The sequence below is a fragment of the Saccopteryx leptura genome, chromosome 3 (assembly GCF_036850995.1).
Source record: "Saccopteryx leptura isolate mSacLep1 chromosome 3, mSacLep1_pri_phased_curated, whole genome shotgun sequence".
NCBI classification, from domain to species: domain Eukaryota; kingdom Metazoa; phylum Chordata; class Mammalia; order Chiroptera; family Emballonuridae; genus Saccopteryx; species Saccopteryx leptura.
In genome coordinates, this window is record NC_089505.1 from 271578061 (window position 1) to 271604468 (window position 26408).

At 45.3% G+C, this 26408-nt stretch overlaps 1 protein-coding gene across 2 annotated transcripts in view; it reads right to left on the reverse strand.

Annotated features, from left to right (window-relative positions):
• The window catches only part of PRKCE (protein kinase C epsilon), a 512328-nt gene that overhangs the window by 259075 nt on the left and 226845 nt on the right, over positions 1–26408 (reverse strand). The gene's annotated exons all lie outside the window — the stretch shown is intronic.

Below are 26408 nucleotides of genomic sequence, written 5' to 3' on the forward strand. Positions count from 1 at the left end.
CCGGGCCTGGAGAGGATGCAGTGAAATGGAATCGAGGAAGTGAAAACAGAGAGGGACATGAGAGACCATCTGGGACAAGGTGCTTTATTTATGTGGATGTCAGACACTGTTCTCAGCACTTTATAAACACTACCATCTAGCCAGCACGACAAGGCTATGCCGTGGGTATTACTAACATGCCTGTGTTAGGATGAGGCCCAGAGACCCAGAGGGTTCCAGAGTGTGCTCACAGTCACCCAGGCGGAAAGCAGCTGAGAGGTGCCCTGAGGCCAGGCAGAGCTCCCGGGCGGTGCCCCACCTGGTGCCCACGTGCTCCTAGCCTGTGGCTCCTTCCCCGAACGGACAGTGCACAGGACAGCCAAGGCCACGGAGACTGGCTCTGGGAAAAGTAGACGAGGTGTGTGACAAGGGTCAGCTATACCCCACCGGCAGCCTCCACCACACAGACAACCTAACGGGACGACTGGTGAAGACTTCAGGGAAAGGTACTCCACCACGGTCACCTCCCTGTCAGGGACAAATCGAGTCCAGTCCCATTTTTTCTTAATTCCACAGGACAGCATCCCCAGAAGACACAGAAGGGCCTCAAAAACGCTCTTGGCCTCTGAAGCCAAACACAATCTGGTACATTCAAATGTTTCCTCAATATACAATTGTCTGCCGCTCATTCTTGAAAGTCGTTCAACAGGGGGCTGATTTATTTCTCCCTTTGCCAAGGACCAGTCCACTTAAGGCCCTTTTAGTCTCGGTCAGATGCTCTGTGATACTGAATGCCGGATTTTCTCCTTCAGGCTTTCTCCTCCACTGCTGACGATTTTAACCTTTGCTCTTTAACAATTTAACACGCCCTCCGACTTACTTGCATCTCCCCCATACTTACACCTCCCCTACCTTGTTCTGAGCTGACCAGGTGCAGCACCCAGCACAATGCCCACAATGGGTCATGGGAGGAACACAGTCTGTGCCCCTTGCACTCACCCAGGGCCCCTGCCCGGTTCTCTGGGCCTGGGCGGACAAGCAGAAGCCTGGCACACAGCCCTCATAGAGGAGGACGGCAGGCAGACACCCTGCAAAACACTGCCCCAGCCAAGGGAGGATGAGACCAATTTCCAGACAGGTTCTGAGAATCACACAGGAGTTCCAGTCAGTGCTGGCCCCGGGCCCCAGCTGGGCTGCACGCTCAGCCAGGCATCTCAGAAGCTGCCAGACGCTGACACCTAACAAAGGGGTGGGCAACAGCAGCAGATCATGCCCTGGTTCCTGCTGCCCGTTAACCGGGGCACGTGTGGCGGAGCACGTCACCCTGTCGAGGCAGAGGCAGCTGCTCTTAACACAGCCCAGCAGAGGGTAAGATCAAAGGAGGACCCCAGAGCCACACCACCCAGGCCTGAGTTCAGAATCTAACAAAAGAGATTCAGAGAGAACAAAGGACACCCTTTGCCTGTCTCCGCACCCAAACTAACCTGCAGTGTGGTACACAGTAACACATGTAGGAAGGGCGCACCTTGGTTTAATTGTGAGTGTTGGTGTTTTGTTTTAGTAAATGCACATTTTTAATCTTCAGAGCATCTCAGAGCAATTCTGCAACTGGGGATCTGTAGGGGTTCAATTAACCTAATTACCTCCAACTTCCTGCCTCTCGAAACCTGTTCTCAGAACCCTGGTAGCGTCCTGGCCCTCAGAACTTAGCCAGTCAGAGCTGCCTATGCCCTGTGAGCAGTGCCAGAAACCTGGACCCAGCAAGTGCACACCTAGAAGCAGCCCAAGTGAGCAGAAGATGCCCGACAGTCCAGGCGCTTGAGACTTTTTGGCCCTTTGCGACCATCTTACTGGCTTTGGCTCAGTCAATCAGCAGGAGAACTCAGATTCCAGCCTGCTATCGGATACCATGTCATGCTCCTTGCCGAGGACCCGAGGCGGAGGGGGAGAGAAACACCGAGGTGCTTCACTGACAGCAGCCCTCCCTGCCCCCTGCCCCCACACGCGTGCATGCACAAACACACACACACACACACACACACATGCACCGCACTGTGCACAAACACAGCTCTCCTCCCACTGAGCCTCTTGAACTAAAGACCTTAAAGGAAACCGTTTCCCACCATGGGAACCAGGTCTCACTCAGTTTATGACTCTGTGATGATGAGAACAGAGCTGGGTGAGCAGTCAGGTAACATGTGTGTTCATGGACTGTACCCATACAAGAGCCAGTCCTCATGAGCCCTTCAGTACACACTTGCAGTTTTACGCCCTTGCCTCCCTCCTCCCTGCTTGTCTCCCTCTGTTCACCCCAGCACCAGCGCAGGCTTCAGCTGGGGTCCTGGCCAGCCCATCTATCCCGCAGGAAGAGCGTGCAGGGCCATGATACAGGGCCCAGTGAAAACCCGCTCTGCCTGGCTCTTAGGAAAGCTTGCCAAGCTCCGACATGCGGAAGCTGTGTTTTACTAGACTGCAGGATGTTTTTAGCTTATTATTAAAGTCACAGTCTACTATGGCCCATCAAGTAGCAATCTGTCCCCAGTAAAATGGATTCCAATTCCCTGAGCACTAGAGTCCTAGCAATCAGCTCATCAATATACATACTGCTTAGAAGCTGGATATTGATTGTGGATTCTAATGGACTCATTCTTCAAGGTTTAGTTTCACCTCTGGAATAAAATTTCATTGGCTCTTCCCTCTCTTCTCATTACCAAATTCCAAAATTGGGGGGTGGAGTGCAGATAGGGGTAAATATGGTGGAGAGCAAGCAAAGAGGTTCCCAGGGCTTGGCCATAAATCAAGGATGCTCATGACCCAGGGTTTCCCCAGCCACTGTGAAGTCGCCTGTAATATTGCCTGCCTCCAGCATCTGAATTAACAAGGAGCTGCTGTTGCCATAGGATATAGCAAGAACCAGTGGTGTGATTAACACTGGTGGCAGCCAGTCATCCTGTGTGTCACAATATCCTCAGAGGCAACTTGGGAGTCCCTGCTACTGTCTACAGTGGTTGGCAGAAGCTCCATGCCTTGGCCCTCAAATACAACCACCACAAACCCCTTCCCCCAGCACTCCCTCCACTCCTCACCCAGGGCCCACTGACACACAGCTACAGTACAGGGGCTGCCCCCACGCCCCCCTAAGTCCCTACTGTCAGGAGCATGTTGCGCAAAGGGCTGTGGGAAAGGTGGACTTCTGAGGCAGACAGGAGAAGAAGCAAGTCACCTAGAAGAAGAGTGTAGCTGGGGCAGGTGGTACAGACCCCCAGCAGGTCATGAGGAGACCTTTCCCACAGACAGATGAGTTGGATCCTCTTCCCTCCTGATGCTATCCCTGAGCAGAGCCAGCTAGTAAGCCCCAGTCTTTTCTAATCATCACTGGACATGGAACTAAGATGTTTGCCTTCCCGACAGGGAAAGGAATACCAGAGCCTCCAGCAGCCCAGTGAAGCTTGTCTCTCCCTCCTCAACTCTCATCTCATCTAGGGTCAATAGATGGATATATTTTAGACCACTGGTCCATTTTTACATGTGAGATAATTTGGTGTCCTCAATTATATTTTAAATTCCAAAAACGGAGAGTGGAAGTGTTAAGTAATCCTATCCTCTCACCTTCTCCTTCTCTGAGGTTTGCCTTAGAAGACAGATACTGGGTCTCCCCTCACTGCGTTCATTGTGGGCAGGAATTTGTAGTTCTTTTAGTTTCAAGAGTTCTAGGTTCAGACACAACTGACTTTTGTTCTATGAAACTGAACTTTGCACATTTTCAAAAGAAGGTGAAAATCCCCATTTTTATTTTTGAGCAAGATTTTGGCTCTTACATTTGTTTGTAAAACTATGTGAGTCACAGTCAAAAACTACTAGACCTGATAAATGAATTCAGCAAGGTGGCAGGATATAAAATCAATACTCAGAAATCAGAGGCATTTTTGTACACTAAGAATGAACTGTCAGAAAGAGAAATTAAGGAAGCAATCCCCTTTACCATTGCAACCAAAAAAATAAAGTACCTAGGAATAAATTTAACCAGGGAGATTAAAGACTTGTACTCGGAAAATTATAAAACATTGATAAAAGAAATCAGGGAAGATACAAACAAGTGGAGGCATATACTGTGCTCATGGTTAGGAAGAATAAACATCATTAAAATGTCTATATTACCCAAAGCAATTTATAAATTCAATGCAATACCGATTAAAATACCAATGACTTACTTCAAAGATATAGATCACATATTCCAAAAATTTATATGGAACCAAAAGAGAACACGAATAGCATTAGCAATCTTGAAAAGGAAGAATAAAGCAGGAGGTATCACACTTCCTGATATCAAGTTATACTACAAGGCCATCGTACTCAAAGCAGCCTGGTACTGGCATAAGAACAGGCATATAGATCAATGGAACAGAATAGAGAACCCAGAAATAAACCCACAGCTCTATGGACAACTGATATTTGACAAAGGAGGTAAGAGCATACATTGAAGTAAAGATAGCCTCTTCAACAAATGGTGTTGGGAAAATTGGACAGCTACCTGCAAAAAAATGAAACTAGATCAACAGCTTACACCACTCACAAAAATAAACTCAAAATGGATAAAAGACTTAAATGTAAGCCATAAAACGATAAGCATCTTAGAAGAAAACATAGGCAGTAAGCTCTCCGACATCTCTTGCAGCAATATATTTGCTGATTTGTCTCCACAGGCAAGTGAAATAAAAGACAGGATAAACAAATGGGACTTTATCAAACTAAAAAGCTTTTGCACAGCTAAAGACAATAAGAACAGAATAAAAAGACAAACTACACAATGGGAGAATATATTTGACAATGCGTCTGATAAGGGGTTAATAACCAAAATTTATAAAGAATTTGTAAAACTTAATACCAGGAAGACAAACAATCCAATCCAAAAATGGGCAAAAGAAATGAATAGACACTTCTCCAAAGAGGACATACAGATGGCCAATAGGCATATGAAAAAATGCTCAACATCACTAATTATTAGAGAAATGCAAATTAAAACCATAATGAGATATCACCTCACACCAGTCAGAATGGCACTCATCAATAAAACAACACAGAATAAGTGCTGGCGAGGATGTGGAGAAAAGGGAACCCTCCTGCACTGCTGGTGGGAATGCAGACTGGTGAAGCCCCTGAGGAAAACAGTATGGAGATTCCTCAAGAAATTAAAAATCGAACTGCCTTTTGACCCAGCTATACCACTATTAGGAATATACCCCAAGAACACCATAGCACTGTTTGAAAAGAAGAAATGCACCCCATATTTATGGCAGCATTGTTCACAATAGCAAAGATCTGGAAACAGCCCAAGTGTCCGTCAGAGGATGAGTGGATTAAAAAGCTTTGGTACATATATACTATGGAATACTACTCAGCCATAATAAATGACATTGGCCCTGGCCGGTTGGCTCAGCGGTAGAGCGTTGGCCTAGCGTGCGGAGGACCTGAGTTCGATTCCCGGCCAGGGCACACAGGAGAAGCACCCATTTGCTTCTCCACCCCTCCGCTGAGCCTTCCTCTCTGTCTCTCTCTTCCCCTCCTGCAGCCAAGGCTCCATTGGAGCAAAGATGGCCCGGGCGCTGGGGATGGCTCCTTGGCCTCTGCCCCAGGCGCTAGAGTGGCTCTGGTCGCAACATGGCGACACCCAGGATGGGCAGAGCATCGCCCCCTGGTGGGCAGAGCGTTGCCCCATGGTGGGCGTGCCGGGTGGATCCCGGTCGGGCACATGCGGGAGTCTGTCTGACTGTCTCTCCCTGTTTCCAGCTTCAGAAAAATGCGAAGAAAAAAAAAAAAAGAAATGACATCGGATCTTTTACAAAAACATGGATGGACCTTGATAACATTATACTGAGCGAAATAAGTACATCAGAAAAAACTAAGAACTATATGATTCCATACATAGGTGGGACATAAAAATGAGACTCAGAGACATGGACAACAGTGTTGGGGTTACAGGGTGGGGGGAAAAAAAAAAACCTATGTGAGTCAAATAAAATACCTTCCAGGCTACAACCTCTCACATATAAACTCTCCCAAACTGAGGAGAAGGGGAATGGGAAGGGAGCTCGAGGATGTGGTGACCAATCTCCAAGTGGGAGGGCCTGAGCTCTCGAGAAATGAGAACACACCTGTGTTAACCTTGCCTGTACAGTGTAAGTCATTTTCTGTCTCTCGTGTCTAGGCTCCCCTACGCATCCTGGGAGAGAATATCAGATTTAGAAAATAAAAGAATACAAGATGCCCAGTTAAATTTCAACTTCAGATAATGTATCGTGTATGTGTGTATCTGTGTGTGTCCCAGGCAATATTTGGGATGTAGATACATTGAAAAGTTATGCAGAGTTTAGTTGAAATTCAAATAACTGTCATCCTGTATTTTATCTGGCAATCCCAATCCCGCCAGCTTTTTGAACTTCACCTTCACTCACAGCCCCACCTACAGGGTCACAACCCCATCTACAGGGTCACAGCCCCATCTACAGGGTCACAACCCCAGCGACAGTGACCCAGGCCTCTGTCCCAATGGTGAGGCCGTGCTGTTGATCCAAAACCCTTCCCCATATTCGAAGAGAAGAAATGAGTGACATTAACAAAGATAATATATTGTTTAAAGTCCACGTTCTGCGTCTATTATTGAGAAATAACCTCTGGACAGAGATGGCCCTCCAGTATTTTACTCCAGCTGGGCATCCTTGCAGCACCACTTATTCACTGGTTTCTCTAAATAAAGTCCCTCTAACTTCCTTCCAGTCAACCCCCCTTGGGCTTTCAGACCACTGAAAACATAATTCTCTTGCTAGTGACTTGCACTAAAAACACACTGAAATAAAATTATTTAGGCTAGCATTTCCTCAATTCAATTATACTCTTTGAAAGTCTATTCCTGCAGATACCTCCTGGAAAAACATCATGGCTCTGTGGTTGAATGAAGAGAAAAGTACATGCTGTTATATGTCCGTATTAGGAAAGTCACTGTGAACATCAGAATATAGAAAGCTTGAGGGGTCTTGTAGTAAAACACGCACACACACACACACACACACACACACACACACTTTGTTGCTTATTCCAGCATTATCCTATCCAAACTTATCCGACCACAGAGCCCACTGGCCTCCACTTGCCCCATCTAATACCTATTAACCCTCCAGAACACTTCAGGTGACTGTTTCTCAAACACAACCAACCCTGGAATTAACATTTCCCTCCATGCCCTAGTTTAGGTCTGGGGTTCTTCTGGGCTCTTCAGCAGTCTTCCCAGTTCTGCTCCCAGACCTCTTTGGTTATGGTCTTCCTTTAAGGTCCTACCCCAGCTCCACCTGTTCCATGAGGCCTGCCTGACCTCTCCAGCCCACAACGACCACCTCCTTCTTTGTTTCTCTGACCTTCCATTACGCAAGTATTCCTGGCATCCAGGTTCACACATCCTGTACCATCAGGACATGAATCTAAATATTCTAATTAGACTCTGTCAGGCCCAAGACAGGCTGCCCCTAAAAATCCCACAATGCTATACTGATTACTTTGAATTATAGTTTCTTGGCCAGAAGCCGGTGCCAGCAGGGCACCTTGATCTTCCCTTGTCTCCTTGACTGTGGGAAGAAAAGCACCCATGTGAAAGGTGTTCTTCCCAGGCCTGGAAAACAGCCCTTGTCAATAGAGGGAACGCAGAGCTGCAAAGTCTAAATAATCAAATCTTCCTGCCTCTTTTCTAACTTACTACTTTGTTTAGAGTCCTTAGTAATGAATATTTGAACTTTGATCAAATTCCTATCTAATAAGCATTAATTTTCTTTGTCAATTTCTTACAACTTTATTGTTTCCTTATCTAAAAAGTATAAAATTGTACCTGGCTGGAACATGTGAGCCTTATTTTATGAACTGAGCATCATATTATGATTCTCCCAGGTGCACGTAATAAATTGGTTTTTCTCCTGTTAATATATTCTAGTCTTGTATCAATTTTATTATTTTATTATTAGTCCAGCTGGAAGAACTAAAAATAGGGGAGGCATTATTGCCTTCCTAATAATTTTTTGGCTATTATTTTCTGATCTTTTCATTTCCACATGTTTTGGCTCTTCAACCAGACCCGAAGCTACTTGGAGGCAAGACTTCTCCCGCGTAACCAGAGCCACCTAGCACAAGAAGGACTGGACATGCAGCGAGTCCTTGGCAAATGTTGGTAATAGAATTATGTCTATTCATGCACCTGTGTTCCAACTGTTGCTGATTTCAGAAACGATGGTTCCTCTAAAAGAGTCATGGGCTGGCTTCTCTCGTGCACCACAGATGAGAAACTAATCCTGAAGTTGCTTTCTTAGCCATGCACTGTGTGCTCTCACATCAGTTACCATCCCCCTGGCAGCAACCCCCACTCTGACCCGGACTGACAGAGGTGAGAAAGACTTGAGAAAACCAGGCAGTTTCATGAAGCTGAAATAACTTCCCAATTAGACTGTAAGTCAAAATTGTCAAGGATGATGGGATCTACAGCCTAGAAATTCAATGATTTCAATCCTTCTGTCCTGGGACATACCACTTCACTATCCTAAGGCAAAGAAGGCTGCGTGCTCTTATGAAAAAGAACAGGCTGCAGAATGACCTACTCTCAAACTCTGACGTCACTGTCCTCTTTTACTTCAAGTGCCTGGCTGGAGTTCAGGGCTCTACAGACATTCTGCTATGTGCTCCATTGCAAATCAAGGCCCAGGCAAGGCAGACTTATAACGATTCAACTGCCTTTCCATACTCTTCAGAGAGCTCTGATCTTCTACCACGAGACCCTGACTTAAAGAGAAAAATCAGGGCAACAGCAGGGAAGTCTCTAAAATACATAACGGGAAATCTGAAACATGTTGTACAAATCAATCATGCCCACCCTTCATGGTCCCAGAAGCCCATTTCTTTCCATCTCAAGTCAATTATGTATATATATAAATCTTCAAACTCCACACTCAACGCTTTAAATAAATAAGATTGGTTTCCAAAGTGACATACTGATCTCCTTCTGAACAATAAAAAAGTGATAAAAATATCAGTAATAAACTGGTTTTTTTTAATCAGTTATTTTCTAAAAGGCATAAAAGTCTTTCCAAGAAGACCCATGACAAACTTTATTGGATTTAGCTTCTGGAAAAATTCAGTGAGAAATATGGGAACTGGCTAATCCATTTCCTGGGTGAAAACATTGCCGGGTCTGAGCATTTGGTATTTGGGAAGAAAGATTTTAACATTCTAAACCACTCGTGTCTTGCCTGTCCCCATTTCAATCCTCAAGTCATCAATTAGAAACACGTAACATGGGCACTGCTGGTTTGTAAGCACGATTAATAATAAGTTTTGGATTTTGGAGCAATTTCTGTATCTCAGAAATCTCAATGAGATTTCAGATAAAATGGAATACAGATACATTCAGTAAGGTTTGATGGATCAAACAATTTCTTATCGTTCAGGACTTAGCCCAATGTTAACATTTCAGAGTCCTTTCTGCATTCCCCCCCCCCCCATTAAAGTAACTCCGTCCCATTCACATGTAGACATAGTTCTCCATCTCATTAACTACTTGATTTTACCTTTCTCAAGTCTTTTTATAGCACCTGTGTTGCCTTCCTCATTTGTTAAATATTTACTGTCTGTTCCCTATCAATAGAAAATAATCTAAAACCTCTCTCCCTGCAGGCAGGCCCTGGCCTGGCTCAGTGCTGTATCCCCGTATGCCTAGATCAGGGCCTGGCAGAATGCGTTTTAAACCTATTACATCTTTAAATTTTTAAATGTTATTGTGGTAAATATATATTGCCCCAAATCTACCATATTAAGTGCACAGTTCAGTGGCATTAAGTAATGCACGTTGTTGTGCAACCATCACCACCATCTCCAGAACTTTTTAATCCTCCCCAACTGAAACCCTGAACTCATCAAACACTAACACCCCATTCCCTTCTCCCCCCAGCCTCTGACAACACCAGTCTACTTTCTGCCTCTAGGACCTCGTATAAGTGGAATCACACAAAATTTGACCCTTTGTGTCTGGCTTATTTAAATTAGTATCATGTCCTCAAGGTTCATTTGCCTTATATCATTATTTCATTCCTTTATAAGGCTAAATAGAATTCTGCTGTAGGTATAGATTACATTTTGTTAATTCATTCATCTACCAATGGACAGTTGTTTCTACCTTTTGGCTATCATAAATAATGTTGCTCTGAACACTGGTGTACAGTGTCCACCTTCAATTCTTTGAGGTATATATATACACAGCATTTGAATTTATAAATCCTATGAGAATTCTAGGTTTAATTTTTTTGAGGCAATGACTGCCTTATTGTTTTCCATAGTGGCTGCACCATTTTATCTACCCATCAGCAACACGGAAGGGTTCCAATTTCTCCACATCCTCATCAACACTTTCCTTCCTTCCTTCCTTCTTTCCTTCCTTCCTTCCTTCCTTCCTTCCTTTTCTCTTTTCTTTATTTTTTTTTTTGCCAATTGAATTTTATCTGAAGCAACAATTCCCACTTATACTTGCTGTAGATTAATGTATATAAAGAGAAGAAACTTTGAATATGACTTAGTTTGCCACCTAAGGCACAGTCAGAGGTCAAGAACAGCTAACAGAAAATAATTTATGTTGTTAGCCTGGGCTAACAACACAAGGGTATTTCTAAATATGTGGAGTCATCTCACACTAGAAATGTAAGTAAGAGGAAAGAACACCAAGTGCTGGATGCCTTTCTCCACAGACCAGTGTCATTTTTTCTGCAGAGAGCCCCTGCCAACAGCAAGTGGAACCTTCGGCAGGAGCTGCTCCTGGAAGAGCATGAAAGGCCCTTTGGAAACTGTGTGGTGTTGGCCATTAAAACTTGGAAGGAAGGAGGAGTGGAAATTACAGCCATCTGAATGCAATTGCTTGGCTTTATCTTTGCCCAACACTCTAAGAGCCTATAAACATCAGTGGAGGGGAAAAGGTTTAATTTCCAAAGACATAAAATTTTCAGAGCAATGTGACCTCTGAAAGAATAAGGCCATCTGAAAAAACTATTTCCTGAAACTCAAATCCAGGCTTGGGGAACGAGGCCATCAGCCAAGGCTCCGTCTTCCACTCCAAATGTTTGCACATGAGCCTTTCCTGATGGATTTGGAGGTTGGGGAGAAAAAGGTGTGGCTAGTTAACTGTGTCTTCCCAGTGTGGTGCCCAGCTGGGAATATTCCTGAATATTTACTGAAACAATAAATGAATGAATGACCAATCTGAGAAGACTGGGAGCTTTCTGGTTACAAAGGTAAGAGAACGTTGCTTTTTGGCATATTCCACCCTGGCTGTTGCCTTTTTCGCTAATAAGGCCTTAGTGTTCTCTAAATACCCAACAACCAAGCAGTCTTCAGAGAAACCCCTATAACTGTCATGGCCTCACATGAGTTCACAGACGAGATGGGCCTTCTCCATCTCTGCTGTGCAGCCAGCCCTTGGAGATACTAGCCTCACTAGAATAGTTTTCAATTCCCTCTCTCTACACCAGAATCCATTTCTATGTCCCACTCCTCCTGGTCTCCTGTACTGCTTCCCCTCCCAACAATAACAACAGTAGGGGAAACAATGATACCAACAGCCAGCTTCTCTTATTGCTTTACAGTTTATGTAGGGCTGTCAACTGCATTAGTTCATTTGGCCCCAAGCATAATTGATAAGAAAATCAAGGGGAAACCTGACCTATCGACAGTATATGAGCAATATGTGGTACAACCATATGTCCAGATTCCAAAAGCCCAGTCTTCTTTCAGTTACTGGCTTCCTGTTCCTTACATATTACTCCAGCATATGTTAATCTCCAAACCCAAACTCTAATCCCTCTGGACTGTTCCTAATTACCCACTCAGAGCAAAGATGGCTTTCAGCGGATAGATCCTAATCATACTAATGGGTTAAATGATGGCAAACGAGTTCACATGTTTGTGTTTGTTTAAAAATATGTGCACTAATTCTTTCATACTCCTCTCTTCAAAGAGATGGAGCTTAGCTCCCTTCCCTTCCCTTCGAGTGTGGGATGGCCTTAGGGACTTGCCATTAGTGAATAAGTAGAGGTTCGATATGTGATTTCAGAAACTGAGTCCTAAAAGCCACTGTGGCTTCATCTCAGCTCTCTCTCGCCAATCACTCTCTGGAAAGGAAGCCAGCTGCCACGTTGTCAGGATACTCAAGCAGCTCTCTGGACAGGCTCACATGGCAAGGAGCTGAGGCCTCCTGCCCAAAGCCATATGAAACTGTCATTTTGGAAGGGGGTCCTTTAGCTCCAGCAAAACCTTCAGGTGACTGTAGTGACATTCAAAAGATTGACTGCAACTTCACAAGAGTCCTGAACCAGAAGCAACAAGGTTAAGCTTCTCTTGAATCCTGACCCACAGGAATATGAAGCTAAAAAATGTTCACTGTGTAGAAGCAGCTAAGTTTGGGGGCAATTTGTTACACAGTGGTAAGTACCTAATACAGTTTTCTATCACTCAGGGAATACTTATACTTTAAGAAAGGTTACCTTTAAAAAAAGCTTATTTATTTTTATACCATTAATGTATGCTTATTTTATTGAAATTTTAAAGAGAATTTTTAAAAAATTACCCATGTTCTCATTCAGACATAACTAATTTCACCATTTTAATGTATAACTTTTTGTGTTTTCTATTTGCATGTATTTATTTTCCTTACAAAAATAAGTTCAGATCACTTGGAACCTGATTTTTGTCATTCAATAATACTGGATATTATTTCAAGTCATTAAAGATAATACAACAATATTTAGAAGTGCTGCATAGCATTTTATTGCATAAGCATAAAAAACTGTATTTAACCAATCCTTTTTTAAAAAGAGGTTTAGACTTACGAGTTGTCTCTACCATTAATGAGGCCACAGGGGATGACGGTGCATCTGCCTTCATGGGCTTGCCCAACTATTAGTACAAGTGAAACTGCTGGGTAGGAAAACATACATACTTCTTAAATAATTGTCATACATATTACCAAATTATATCAAAGATTGGGCACTTTCATATCTTCCCAGAAGTTTACCAGGGTGTCCTTCTCACCATATCCTCGTCAGCAGTGGTTATTATTAAAAGCCAATTTTTAACTCAAAGAATTGAATCTCCAGCAATAAGAGTTTCTGGAAAGCCAATAAAAAGGTATTTGGGTGCTCAATAATGTTTCTGTTAAATTATACACCATATTGCAGCACTCCCTCCTCCTCCAGTAAGTCTCTCCCAAACTGAACTTGACCCCTCTTACTTCAGCCAGACAGACCAGGGGACAGCCAGACAGACCAGGCAGATCCTCTCTGTCACGTAAGTCACCAAATGCAGCTGTGGAAAATGTGGCACCGCCTTCTGGCGCCCCTCCAGGTGCCTGGCAGTTACCCTGGGCCAAAGTGCTTTTTTGCCCCCTGAAGATCCTCAGTTGCACTATGCTCTGTAACAGTAGCTATTCATTCATCCCTCTGACCTACATAAACTTTTCTAATATTTTTAAAATAAAAATATAAAATAAAAGCCATCAAATGACTTATTTCTGTTAGCATAGACCAAGATGGGCAGCCTGACCAAAAAGAGGATCCTGTATTCCTCAGACCCACCGATACGCTGCCTTGAACTGGAGCCGCCAAGCTTTGTCCTGAGAAAACCCAGGGTCCTACAAGTCTAAAGGTATCACCTTCCATGTGATACAGCCTGGGGAATGCTGGCCAAGGTGATAAGCATGGAGGCATGGACGGATGGACAAATAAACAGTGGGAAGATAGATGGATAAAACATATTAATGCCTATACTTCTACAGAACTAAAGAATGGAAAGTTCTCTACATCAATAGACTGTTTAATATAATTTTAGCTATTTCAAAGAACATCTATTTAATGAAAACCACCAATCCAGTTATTAATAGTCATTACTTTTTTTTCACACATCCTTGACTTAACGGCTGCACACGAAGCTCTGGACCACAAGCGGGCCACCTCTCGTTACCTCTGAACACATATATTCTTATGTCAGAATTATTTACCAGTTACATGTTTTCTCTATAATCCCTTCAAATAAAAGTAATTGTGTACTTTACTACTTTGATAAGGATCTATCGACTCAAAATTGCCTCTTATCTTGTAAGGAAAATATGTACATTATGCTGTTATAAAAAAAAAAAGAGTCAATTCCTTGATTCAGATGTGTAAATCCAATATTGAAAAGCCATGGAAATGGAATACAAAAAAAAAAAAAAAAAAAAAGCTGGCAGGGAAACCCAGGCATCTGTGTGGTCATATCACCCGTCTAGGAGGACTGGGCGATGAGATTTCCAGGAGCTAGAATGGACCAAAGGGGTTCTTGAACTCCTTCTCAGCCAGGGTCACTTAAAGCCCAGGACTTTCAAACTTTTCCCCTTGAAACCCATGCAAACCATCTATAAGCACGGTTGGGATGACTACAACAATTTAACCAACCTACAAAGAGTTATATGTACCTTGAAAAGGTTAAGTGACTTGGAGAAGGGAACAGAGCCAGATTCAAAATGAGAGATCCCAGAACCCAGATCTCCTTACCCCACGCAGGGGTAACATCAAGGTTACAAATGCTCCTCTGTGGATGACTGCCCTGGCTTAGGCACCTCCGGGACGACCATCAGAAAGTTCTGGGACTCTACTGGAAGTGCCCTTCTGCACTTGAGGCCTTCCTCGGGGACATACTCACACAGCGAGCTTAGGCTGCAGCCTGAACACAGCTCTCCTGGACCCCTGGCCTGTGCTCCTCCCTTCTGTGTTAGTGGCTCCCCCTCCTGCGGCCCCACATGCTTCTCTCCCCCTGCACAGACCTGACCAGCCCGAGTCTGCTCCTGCTTTCCTAATGCGCTGGGATGGGAACAGAGCACGAGGCTCAGTAAAATTTAACCCAGCTGAGATGGAAAAGCTGATATCACCTACCCTGCATGCCTTAAGAGTGATGAATAAAACATCACACTTTGCATAAACTCAGAGAAGCATTTTTTTCCTCTGACCAAATTGAAGAAGTAAAGAATGAATCAGGCTTTTCCTGGTGGCCAACAGTTATTCTTTTTAAAATCACCACATGACAATCTTGCCTTGGTCGGCTGCACCATGTATCCCCAGCCGGGTGACATCAGGGTCCATATGGACAGCCAGGCCTACCATCACTGGGAAATAGAAGGGTTAAGAGAAAGTCTCCCTTTTTTCACTGAAACTACCCCAAATCAGCTTTCCCCGGGCCCAGGCTCATGCAGCTGGAGCACCGTTATCTTAGCCGTGTGTGTTCCAGAGAGGCTTACCTGCCACCTGTAGTGAACACGAATGAAAAAACAGAACAGAACAGACATTGGTTTGTGAAGATGTACCCAACCTACAACGTTTACCCTGGGAAAACGCATTTCATTTCTCAGCAGATGTTCTCCAAGCCTGAAGCCAAACCTTCCAGTGATGCCCTCTATGAGCACCTCTCTCTCTCTCTCTCTCTCTAGCTCCCAAGTTCACCCAGCTTGATGACACTGATGAGCTCATTTTCAAAATAATCTTTTTCTTCTTCTCCCCCCGCCCATATTTTAGCGGGAAGTGGAAGGGAACTAATAAAAGCCAGGCAACGCAGAGGGCATTTCTCATACATTGTTAAAATCCTATCTTCGCATCAGCTCCGTGAAATGGCATTATCATCCCGGTTCCAGGGTTAAGGAAACTGCTCAGACAGGCTGAGTGACTTGCAGGATTCTGCCCTCCCCCCACCCCACCCCACACACACATACACCCTACAGGCTGCCTTAGCTTAGGAGATGCTCCAATGCTAACTCCCAGGCATTCAATCTACTTCCCTCCTTTGAATTTTTATTGGACACTCCCTTACCAAATAAACTGATTTCTTAATCACCCTAAGACAAGTTCCAGGCTTCCCCCAGGCGGTTTTAGTTCTGAATACTTGTAGGCTAAAATCAGAGCTCTAAAAGAGACCTTTGGAAAACTGATATCACAACAACTGTCACCATCATTAATCAACAGGCATGTACATATGGAACAACAATTATGTACCAATCCCGTGTAACAACAGGTATGGGCTGCAGGGTATTAGAGAGAGTGCTCATCCAGTGTTAGCCGACTGCCTACTATGCCCAGGCATAGCACGTTACCCTCTCTAATCTAAGATACTTTTGTATGTACATTTATAAGTGAGCAGACTTAGAGAGAGGCTAGAAGTCCATCACCTGGAAGTAAGATAGGCAGGACAATGGCCCTAGAGCCCAGTCCCTCTAAGGGCCTCCCACCTGCTGCTTGGCACAGAGCTAAGCTATATATGCCCTTGGGCATATATAGAACAAATTGGCCCAAGACTTGGAGATCCTGTCTAGTTGGTACACTTGGCTGTTCAATAGAAAAAGAAACTTCAACTTCAGCGAGTGTTTGCAGTGGGACTGCTGAGTGTCTGAACAAGAGCGGTCCCTGAGATGGGAAGAGCTAGACACTCGGGAAGCCCTGAGCAGAGAGACATGAGTCAGGCTGTGATGAGGGCGAGAGAGGCTCATCCTGATGGACAGTATCTCTTGTGAGTCTTCTGCATACTGACCCCACTGGGCAGAGGTCATTGACAAGGGTCATTCCCTTCTCTAACCGACTCCCCTTAAGTTCCCTGAAGAAACCAGTCACTTCTTTCATTTCCATGAAACTGCGCAGCTACACACTTTCTAGGTGCCCCAATCCTTCCCAACTCTCCCCTCTCACTCCCCCCTGCTTGAACTTTGCTGTGGACACGGCTTTGAGAGTTCTGTGAGGAACACAGAGAGTCAGTCCAAATCGGAGGCCCTTTTCATCACTTCTCAGAACAGCTGACTGAGGGCAATGGGGAAGCGGGCAGGGGGCCCAGGGCCCCGGGCTGACTTTCCTGCTGATTCCCTGAGCTGTCTGGGGATGTTCCCCTTGAGAAGTCATCAGTCAACAGCAACCCCAGGGACGCATCACTGACTGTTACACATTTCTGCAAACAGCACAAGGATACATGTCAAAGTTCTATACCAAAGCGCAAGCTGTGAGGATAGTCCACTCGCCACCAGTGTGTGGATAAAGCCACATCCCACTAAACAGCCAATGTTGCTCGAGTACACACCACTCTTAGTCCTATTCACACAGACACATGCCTGAGTCTCTGGAAAACATTGCTGTGTAACTCTGGGCCCCCTCGGAGCATCCCTTTAAACCAGGTGGGCTCTCAAAGTACACCCAGGAGCATACAACCAAAGGGTCTCCATTTGCTCTATACTGTAAGCACTCAACCACCCTATCTTCCCACACTCACCACCCACGCCAGCCTGCCTGACCTCCACTTACAGCAACGCAGTTCTTCCTCTGAATTTTACATTGGACCTTCCCTGTTTCTAATGTTTTTTCCCATTTGCTCATTCCATTAAAAAAAAAAAAAAGCATCAAATGTCTTGTGAGCTTCCCACATGACAGCACCGTGATGGCACACATGAGAAACTACAAAGCCGTTAGCATGTTATCTACTGAGTGCATCAGCCTGAGTCAGCAATTTTCAAGTGGAGTGCCACAAGAATTTTTAAAACATGCAGTACCTGATTATTTATTTAGTCAGAGGCCCTGACATCTTTCCCTTTAGATTGTCAAATTACAAAATGACAACAGCTAACACAACAATAGCTGTCTGGTGTGAATGAATCAAAATTAGACCTTTTGGGTGTGTGTGTGCGCGCGCCGCAGACTTTTAGTAATTAGTTTATGTGTGCCGTGAACTGAATGAGGTTGGGGATTGCTGGTCTAAGGGAATGGATGTGGGACTGAAAGAACCTAGTGAGCAATGTACCCATGCGCCACAGGAGTGGGAAGGAAGCACTGCTCTCTGAGGAGGGAGCAGAACCCGAGTGGAACAGGCAGAGTGCAGAGGGGAAGGCCTTCTGGACAGCAGAGCTGTCATTGAGCAAAGCAAAGCACGGAGCTGGCGTGGTACAGGGTGTGTTTGGGAACCTGTTTAGCCGGAGAGAAGGGTTTCCGGAACGACAAAAGGCTAAACATGGAGACCAGATGTCGACTGCGGAAGGCAGGCCCAGCGTGAGGAGTCAGCCCTCCTTCTCCAGGCAGCAGGAGGGCAGCGGAGACTTTCCCAGCTGCCGTGCTGCTTTGGTGGCGCAGCCTCACTGTGCAGGAAGGACTGGAGGTGGGAGCAACCAGAAGCAGGGATGCTGCACAGGAGATGTGCCGGGCACCTGGACTCTCACAGTTGCCATGGGAATGGACAAACAGGAGCCAACTGATGTGAATGACCTTTGTAAGGAAAGTGAAGAACTGGTGACTGTGCTGAGAACTACGGAGATGCAGCAGCTCAAGAGGACGGTGATGTTCAGAGTGGACACATGATCCTTTTGGGTGTTCAGCATCCACACCCATTTCTACCTGGGGGAATCCCCCAGCCCATGCTTCTTGATGTAAGGCAGGGCCCCACGTCTTCTAGAGAAGCTGAGGGAACCAGACCTCCTCTGCCTCCCCTGGCAGTCTCTGTTCAGATGTGTGGCCCACCTCCACTGATCAGACGCTCTCATCTGGAAATTTGAAATTTGAAGGGTGACAAGAACATAGGGACAGTTTAGGATTCAGTCCCAGAGACGGCGCCCAGCAGTGATGGCCAGCTTCAGAGGTGTGATTGAGCCAGTGAGCTGTTGTGCTACAACTCGGGCTGAGCTTCCTGTGGTCTGAAATAGTGGGGTTCTCCTGCCACACTCCAGGCTGGCAACTCTGTAGTTACCCAATGGGCTCCCAACAAACTCCTTTCAGCAGAATCACATGGATAAAAGTATCAAATCAACCCATACTCTGTGCCTCTCCTCAAAGCCTTTGTCCCCAAACACCCAGACCACACAGCCTCTTGCTTTGCTGAACCACTCTAGCACATTCCAACAGAGAGGCTCACTGAGCACCTAACTTGTGCTCACTTCTGTCTGCCAGGGTTCCAAGAACTAACTGGACTGCAAGCACCATTAGGATACTGGCTGATACCTTCTCCTACAACCACCCACTCTACCATCCAACAAGACCTGACCCATTCCCACACCGAGCACAGCACCTCGGGCAGGGCATGCAGCCTGTACTTCCTGCTGTGTGATCCGAGTATCATCTATTATTCTAGGCAAAAATCTGAAAAGCCCTTGTGTGAGTTCAAAGTCCTACTGCTGCAATGTTTGGGAAATTTTGTAAATGTATTAAGAAATAAGGTAGAGAAAGAATAGGACTAGAGTAACAACTTGAAGTGTAGTTTTATGACAATTTTTGTTTCACTATATTTCCAGGGGGAAGAGGAGATGGATGAAACAATACAGCCATGCCAGAGTAGATACCGCTTAAGCTTAGCAACTGACACATGGGGATTATACTATTCTACTTTTGATACTGAAATGTTCCACAATAAATACCTAAAAAGATTAAATAATACGCAAATTAAATGACACTTCTTGAGAGCCTAAGCATAAACAGAGAGGGGATTGAAATCTCTGATAACGGGAAAAAGTTACTCAGACCGAGTAAGCCCTGAGGCTCCATGTTTTTAAAGAAAAGCAGAGATTTAGTAATAACTCAAAATCTCCATTTATTAGTGTGCTTATTACAAGGGGAAAAGGGTGCTTCAATAGGGAACCACCCCAGAGGGCTTTGAGCCCAAAAGCAGAGAGGGGGAAGGGTGACACTCTCCACCGTGCAACTCACACTGTTTCCACAGCCAGGTGCTCATTAAGGTAACTGGAGAAGTGGTTGGCACTGTGAAATACATTTGTACACATGGAAACTGTGTCCATCACATAACTTTAGGCTCAGTAAACCAGAACCCGTAGAAACTTCAGGGGGTCAGAAACATGCTAATGACTATGCAGAATTAAGTTCCACCCTTCAGCAAACTAACTGAATCTTTTTTTTTTTTTGTATTTTTCTGAAGCTGGAAATGGGGAGAGACAGTCAGACAGACTCCCGCATGCGCCCGACCAGGATCCACCCGGCACGCCCACCAGGGGCGATGCTCTGCCCCTCTGGGGCGTCGCTCTGCCGCGACCAGAGCCACTCCAGTGCCTGGGGCAGAGGCCAAGGAGCCATCCCCAGCGCCCAGGCCATCTTTGCTCCAATAGAGCCTTGGCTGCGGGAGGGGAAGAGAGAGACAGAGAGGAAGGGGGGGTGGAGAAGCAAATGGGAGCCTCTTTTATGTGCCCTGGCCGGGAATCGAACCCGGGTCCCCCGCACGCCAGGCCGATGCTCCACCGCCGAGCCAACCGGCCAGGGCCCTAACTGAATCTTGTAATTCCTATTTCTATGTTCCCAGGAAGGCTGCATATACACCTACTGAAGGCGTGTCTATCTCACTGACTTCCTATGGGCACCCGCCTGTGTTAAGAAGCAGATTCCAGTACTTTCTCCAAGAGCCAGAGCTCTGGTTCAATGCTTAAATTGAGACTTCCCAAACGACTTGCTTGAGAATGACACACGCACATGCCACAAACTCTTTGATAGTGCAAGGTAGAAAGTTCAAGTCAATGAAAGACACACTATACAATGTAGGTTCATCCCTGAGGGTGTCTTCTTTTACTCTGTTCTGCATCATCTGATTTTTGGATGCTGCTGACTGACTGACTAACTACATGTACCGCTGGTCCAATTCTCATCACTCTCTCTGGGACTTGGCTGTCCTGGCTACAAATCTTTATATTCAGGGGGCCACCTTCTCCTGCCCTCATGCAGTTCACGCATGCTCAGCTGCAGCTGTCACTCATACAGTCTCCTGTACTCACACCCCCACCGTCCCTTCCTGCACTCAGGACCTTCTCACCAGAGACTCTGAGCTCCCTAACCAGCTGCCCTTATTTTCCTTGAGCTAAGTGCAGTTCCTTCCCTGCAATACCATCTGGTCTGTAACAGATCAACACCCCTGAGATGTGACCTATAATTGATTAATGCTTTACTATTGTTGTGATTTTTACTAGTGACTACAAGGCTACCTCCTTAGAGGCTCCTAAGGAAGAGTCTCAAACCCTCTGGATTCCTAAGAACGCCCTTTGTCCACACAGGCTCATTTCACGAGGGGTGGGGGGCTCCTCCCTTTTGATTCCCCTTGAAGGGCATAGAACCATCATCACTTAAAGAAATCCTATCATTTTTAAACATTCCTGATCAAAGCTACTGAAAAAGTCAATTCCCTGGAAATAAAACAAACTTTTTCTCCAAGGTAATCCCTGGCTTCCTCTTTGAAATAGCATTTCTCATGAATGTTGGAAAATACTTCTGCATCTTTTAAATATGGGGCTTTCTTATAGACAAAAAAGTTTGAGAAACCTTTGCATGTTGTGCCCCCATTTGGAGATTCAGGCACACCTGAACATAGGAAAGGCTGCAATTAAGACAGTTTTTTAACATATCGTTTCCTCTAATAACATCCAGTGAGTTCTCTAGAAGCCTCCTCCCCTTGAGATGTAGCTACAGCTTAACAGTCCCAAAGAAGTCAAGCAGAAGCCAGAAGGCAATCATGTGGTCTTTTCCCGCCTGTTTATCTGGGGGTTATCAGCACTCAACCCCTTATATACATGACTACTCCCTACTCCTGCTACAACCTCAGTTCTGTCCTCCTCATCTAATTCTGGAAATCAAAGTCCGTTTCTACTGGTAATGGAGCATAGAGGATATGAAGGATTGGTTTTCAACATACATTCTACCTTCCTCCTAGAGTGTCTACCTGCCCTGCAGAAGATAGAAAGCTAAAACCACATCTCCTAAACCTCTTCCAGCTAAGGTTCCAGATGTGAGTTAGGCTTGGCCAATCAGATGTACTTGTGTGAAATTTAGAAAGCAAAAGGGAGCCAGTGACCAAACTCCCACAGTTACTGCCCATTGTTCATCAAGCAATGTCCAGGAGGTATCTGGTTCTTCTGTGACAGTGTTAGCCAAGGTGTCAGCATCCAGGTGCAGTTTCATTAGTGTCAGGAAGCAGGACCAGGACACTCATCTGCATGTATGGATTGTAGCAGTGTGACATATTCTGATCATGGGAGCCTCTTGATTATGGCACTCCTAGTATGGTTCTGGAGAAGCCGCTTCATGACTATGAAGGAGGCAGCTGCTTCCTTGGTGGTCCTTCTTTACTTTTGCTTTGGGGCTCTCATTCCTGAAACCACCACCTGGAGACCTGTGTCTTCAGAACTCTTCATAACTCTTCAAGGCATTTAATTCCCTATAACAGATCCCTTCCTCCCTAAGTTTGCAAGAGTGAACCCTGCTTTCTGCGGCTGAACCTTGGCCAACACTTCAAGGCAAACTCTGTTCAGCAAGAATGATCTCACCTTCCAGTCTCCCCTGGATGGCTGTAGAATTCCAAATAGAGTTGCTGTCTATGTTCCACCCATGCAGATGGCCTCTTGTATGGCTGACTGCATCCAAAAGGCTAGAAACCTGCAAATCTGACTTTTTGCAAACAAGCATGCATCCTGGGTCAAGTGAACATAGATGCCTGCCTTCCAAGTAGTAATGATACTGAAACAAGAATGATGCAGTAATAAAGCAACTATCTGTTAGAAAACACTAGAGATAGAAACCATGCAAAACGTAGTCAACAGAGTTATAGGAAGGAGCAATATACCCAAGTTCTAATTCCAGCCCATGTCACTTAAACTCTCTGAGTTGCAGACATCTGTTCTGCCAGGTGGGGACAGTGACATCATCCACCTCACTGGAAGACAGTAAGGAAGACAGTAGACCCGAGAGGTCTTTAGGGTAGAGAGGGGGAAGTATTCTATTAAAGAATGGCATTTAGGCCCTGGCCAGTTGGCTCAGTGGTAGAGCGTTGGCCTGGCGAGCAGGAGTCCCGGGTTCGATTCCCGGCCAGGGCACACAGGAGAAGCGCCCATCTGCTTCTCCACCCTTCCCCCTCTCCTTCCTCTCTCTCTCTCTCTTCCCCTCCCGCAGCCCAGGCTCCATTGGAGCAAAGTTTGCCCGGGCGCTGAGGATGGCTCTGTGGCCTCTGCCTCAGGCGCTAGAATGGCTCTGATGGCTGCGGAGTGATGCCCCAGATGGGCAGAGCATCGCCCCCTGGTGGGCGTGCCGGGTGGATCCCGGTTGGGCGCATGTGGAGGTCTGTCTGACTGCCTCTCCGTTTCCAACTTCAGAAAAATACAAAAAAAAAAAAAAAAGGAATGGCATTTAACTACTAATTAATATTATTAGCATATAGGAATCATAACCAAGACAAGAATCTTTTTCCATACTTTTAAAGACACTTGCCAATCTTTAACACTCATGCTTTTTAGCATGTTGGCATTTGGAGAAAAGTTTTATGAGCTTCAAAAAAATCAGAGCACTCAAAGTACAATGCTTTCTTTAGATTATAGCCAAGTACTGGAAAGGTTTTTCAAAAATTATTTCACTTCAACAGTCAAAACTCACTGCAAAGTCATTGTTTTCATCTTAGTTGTCTTTTTGTGCTGGTCTTTTTGTCCTACGAGTTGGCTGGACTATTTCCTGGCCCCACATAGTTCTGGGCTTTTTTGTTGCTTGTTTGTTTTTAAAGAAGCACTACTCCTGCTTCTTCAGTTTTTGACACAACAGGAAATCAACATGGCAGGTCTGTTTCACCGCTAGTCTTAAAATGCCATGTCCCCCTGAAGCTAATCCTCTCAACACAATCTCCAAGTGCCACTCTAAGATAACAGCCAGCCACAGGCAGGGCTCTCAGGAACAAATAGTCTCCAGACAGGAAAGCTGGCAGCGACCTGACCAAGCGGAAAGAGCTCAGGGCTCTAAGCGTGTAGAGGGGGAGGCATTCAGAAATTGGGACTAATGACGGGAGAGGAATGAGTGTCACTAGCAACAGGAGTTCCCTTGGCTAAGAGCAATTTTGAATCAACTCCACCATGCATTCCAGGGCCCAGGAGAGAAGTCATCAAGCATGTGGGGCCCAGAGCCCATTGGCCAGGGCAGAAGTTACACCTGCCAGGAAGAGCTGGGTTGGTAGCAAGGGATCCAGGCAGCCTTCTTGATGATGATGATGATGATAATGATGATGATGATGATGATGGTGGTGATGGTGGTGATGGTGATGATGGGGAAGAGGGAGAGGAGGGCGGGGAAGGAGGACAAGGAGGAAGAGGGGGAAAAGGGGGAAAAAGGGGGAAAGGGGGAAGGGAGAGGAGTCAGAGAAGGAGGGGGGAGGAAGAAGGAAAAAAAGAGGAAGGGGGAAGGAGGAGGAAAGGGAGAAGCAGGAAGGGGAGGGAGGTGAGAAAGAATGGGAGGCAACCAATCCAGAGTCCTAAGGAAAGAATCAGGCCCTGAAGAGGTATGGGACCAACATTCCTTCCACACCTGAGTCCTGGATTTATGTGACTACCAAAAAAACCTTCATTAAAACAAAACACACAACTCTACAGGATTCCTTTAAGGTTCCCTAGTGCATTTAAAATAAGATTTAGCTTTTTAAACTTTCTTACACATAACATTCTGGAAAAATATCAACATAAAAAAATCAAAGCACCAAAACCCACAAATCTGTGGACTTTTTCTTTTAACCATAAGAGAAACCATTTCACACTGCAACATGAAATCATAGGAGTTGCTATAACCCCAAACTATGTGCTTTAGGATGTTGGAAGTGTTTGCTTTGACTAGAGAACTAAACCTCATTTGTCATCAACGACAGGCAAAGAAATTTGCTTGTGGTCTGATTATGCACTACCCAAATCGCCAGGCCAAACGCAATCAAAGGAATTTATACATTCACGTAGATGAAGTGCTTTTTCAAATGAAGTTGGCTCTACTTGTTTTGTATGTCGGAAGACAAATTTAAAAACATACAGAGCCACTCTCTACAACCTGATTACTGGCAACAGCTTCCTCCAAGGACAGGAGAGTGAACTGCAAATACAAAAGACCCAGGAAGAAGGGTCCTGACAGGAGGGCCTTCCAAAGAGAGCTTTGCTATATTCTCTAGAATCTCAAAAAAAAAAAAAGAGAGAGAGAGACGCTTTGTCAGGTCCCTTCCTTCAGCCACACACATCATTTTATTTGGAAGTCACATGGTGTGATTAAATTTAACTGGGTGGAGCAGTGGAAAACCACAGTATTAACAACATAATTCTTTTTGAGGGGAGATTGTGCCAAGTGCAGGAGCGATAATACTGAGAGCTTCGCGCCGCTAGGCACTGCTCTCAACGTTTGTTTTCAATCCGGGGGTATCAAGACATAAGTGTATCTCTGCTCACGGTAGTGCTGCTTCTAATAAATGAAATACTGGACACTTCCTGAATATTTATCATTTGGGCTCTTGGTGAAAAAAAATTATGACCTATATATGAGAGAGTGCATGCAGCTGATATAGTTATGTAAGTATATGTCAGTGTGTGCCCATGTGTCCAGACAATTTCTGGAAGGTTACACAAGAAATAAACAGAAGGCACCTCTGGGGAGTAGAACTGAGTGGAGGGAGAAGTGTCTTTCATGCTCTACTCTACGCCCTTCTGTCCTAGTGGAATTTTTACCGCTGGTAAGAATGACTTCTATAATGAGAAAAACTAGCCATGAAAGGATTTTAAAAAATCACCAGGAGCCCACAGGCCAGGAACTCTAAGGAGCTCAGTGGCCAAGAAGCTATAAAGGTAGAAATGTTTTGCAGCTATAAAGTTTTTGACAGTTTACAAGGCACTGACTGCCTCCCTTTATTCCTGTAACACAGTCATAGGCGTCCAAACGAGACACTCCTGAGACAGTGACCTCTCCCATTTCACCTATACAGAAACAGGGGTTCTGGAGGCTGGTGTCCTGCTTGGGCCACAGGGACAATACAGGGGAGACCTGGACTTGAACCTGGGCTCCTTCCTCACTACCACCCTGTCTTCATACTGTGAACCTTGGGCAGGTCACTTCTGGGCCTTGGTTTGCTCATCAATAAAATTATAGACATCCTCTCAACAGAGCAGTCAGTAGTATCCTCTCCACTTTTTCCAAGAGGAAACTGACCCCAGAGAGGTCAACTGATAGAGACAGGACTAGGGCCCAGAACCCACTCCCTCTACTCCCTGGCTGCTATTCCAGGCCACCTCCCTAGCCTTTCTCTTCCACCTTATGCAATGCTGGTGGCAGGTCCCTAGAGGTCCACATCAGTCTTGGTTTGTGACAATTCACAAAAATAATTATCTAGAAACTGTGTGGTGGGGACAAAGGCTGATGAGCACTCCACAGAGCCAACCACTTTCAAGGCTAAGAAACAGTCTTGTGGATTCCAAGCTGCTCCAAAGAAACAAAACAAAACAAAACAAAAACAACAACACCAAACCTCGGTTCTGCAGAACACTGACAATGAGGGAAGCAGCTTCCAAGGAGAGACTCCTAGGACTGTCTCCTCACCACTCC